This window comes from Zingiber officinale, chromosome 10A (genome assembly GCF_018446385.1).
Source record: "Zingiber officinale cultivar Zhangliang chromosome 10A, Zo_v1.1, whole genome shotgun sequence".
Classification (NCBI taxonomy): Eukaryota; Viridiplantae; Streptophyta; class Magnoliopsida; order Zingiberales; family Zingiberaceae; genus Zingiber; species Zingiber officinale.
In genome coordinates, this window is record NC_056004.1 from 8,667,271 (window position 1) to 8,669,661 (window position 2,391).

The 2,391-nt window shown below is 33.8% G+C and overlaps 1 non-coding gene across 1 annotated transcript; it reads right to left on the reverse strand.

The window, feature by feature from the left end:
- Positions 1 to 1,886: 1,886 nt before the first annotated feature.
- Positions 1,887 to 1,992, reverse strand: LOC122028318. Its single transcript, XR_006124724.1, has one exon. It is a non-coding gene; the product is annotated as a small nucleolar RNA R71 (small nucleolar RNA).
- Positions 1,993 to 2,391: the final 399 nt, after the last annotated feature.

The following is a 2,391-nucleotide window of genomic DNA, read 5'->3' on the forward strand; positions in this document are numbered from 1 at the left end:
ATCTTCTTGCAGGGATTTTCTGATGATCTAAGGGCGGATCTTCAACGAATCGACTCTGTGAATGAGGATTGGATCCGAAGATAGTTCTTCATCGTAGATAATCTTTTCTTCCCTTTATCTACTTGGGTTTTGGGATCAAGATGCTGGTAATCTTCTTGTTTTTGGATCTCTTTCCTTGTTCTATGGATTAAATCTCTTTGTTCTAGGATGGAGGAAGTATTTGTAATGTGATTTTGATGTAAACTGTTGTGGATTTGCTAATTTCCTATTTCTATGATTTTGTCCTGTTTGTATCTATTTGATTTTGTGTGGATTGTTGTGATTGAGCTTAATTACCATACTTGATTGAATGTTTGGGGTATCTTGTGGATCTTGAAGAGGTGATTCCTCACTCGATTATCCGAGGGACATTCATGATAGACAATCCCATGTAAGGACGATTGAGGGATGATCTTGAGGGTGAAACAAGATCATTCAATGGGGTAGGATAGATTGGATGCATTAATCTTTCATATCTTGATGAGGTTGAGAAGTAATGAATTTCTATGTTGATTTTACGAGGGATGCAAGTGACAGGAAAGCCCGTGTAAGAATAACATAGGAATCATTCCTAATTGATCACATTTAGGTATTGATTTCAGTTCTAGGTCGGTTGTCTATTGCAAAAAAGAACCGACAACCTTCTATAAATGATGGACAATTGAGGAATAAAATTTGGTAGATCACTTACATTGAATAACATTACAAAGAAACCGAAACTCCTAGAACATCCCTTATCATAGCCCTTATTCTTGTTTCTATTCTTTTATTTCTATTCTTCACTTTTCATAGTTGCACTAGTTTTCATGAATCAATTGATTAGTTGTTTAGCTAATTCTTGTTGAGATATCTTTAGTGCTTATACCAGTCCCTATGGATATGATATCTTTCTTTATTGCTGACGACGTATCCGTACACTTGTGGATCGTTAACAAGTTTTTGGCGCCGTTGCCGAGGACTGCGCTATAACATTAGAGATTATCAATTGAGTTAGACTAAACATAACATTTCTTTTCTTTTCAATAGCATAGTTGTAACTAATCTTTAGAATTCTATTTTCATCTTGCATATCTTTCTACTTCTTGATAATTTATTTTGTTGCAATTCTAATTCTGCATTCTTGATTTCTAGCATTCTAGTCTAGCTTTTCTCTGTTTTTCTTTTGATTTAATTTTTTCTCTACTTTTATTTTGTAAACATATCTTGCAATATTGTTCTTGTGTATGAAAAGATCAAACTTCGTAAAGGTAACAAGAATAACAAGAATTTATAAACACATTACTTGATTAGCATATGAATGATTCTAGATATTTTTCTTTTTCCTCTTGTCTTTCCTTTCTTGTTTTCATTATGCACTTTCTTTCTTGCAATATAAATTATGCATTTTCTTTCTTGCTTTTCATATTGCATTTTATTTCTTGTCTTTGATTCTTCAACTTCTAATAATTTTTTCTTGAATATCCATGAGCTCTAACATGTTAAGCAGACCCATGAGATATTTTTCTACACCCTTTTCTGCAAGATTTTTATCTCCCATTGTGCAATATCAAATTGAAGCAGAAAGTTTCCAACTAGACCCAGAGTTAATTTCCATGATACAAGGTCACAAATTTGGAGGAGAAGTATCAGGAATTCCATATCTACATCTTGAAACATTTTTGAGATTTGTGCTATGGTGAAATGTGAAGGAGTGTCGGCAGATGCAGTTCGATTGATGGAATTTCCTTTTTATATCAAGGATAAAGCAAGGACTTGGTTATCTTCTCTCCATCCTTAAAGCATCACAAGTTGGGAACAATTGGAGAAGTAATTTCTGAATCATTTTTTCCCTTCAAGCAGAACAGTGTATATGAGGAATTGCATAACAAATTTTGCTCAGGCATATGGAGAATCATTATTTGAAGCATGGGATAGATTCAGGAGTCATCAAACATAGTGTTCTCATCATGGTTTTGAAAAATCATTGATTTTGCACATATTCTATGGGGGGATTTCTTTCTCAGATAAGAATTTATTGGATTCATCAGTTGGAGGTTCTTTTATGGATAAAAGTGTAGATGAAGCATATATTTTAATTGATCAAGTGACATTGAACCTCTATGAATGGTCGAACATGAGTTGGATGAAATCTCCTTCAAACATTCAAGAAGTGCAAGCCATAAATGCTATAGAGCCTGCCAAACAAATTGTAACTCAACCATCTATGAGTTTTGAAAATCACAAGTCACAGAATGGAGAGTTCAAACATTTATGGGCAAAAATTGAAAGTATTGTTTCAAAATGGTTTAAAAAAGATCCCCCTCCTTCGCAGACAAGATCTGGTGAAAAGTGTGGTGATGTTGGGTTGAGAGT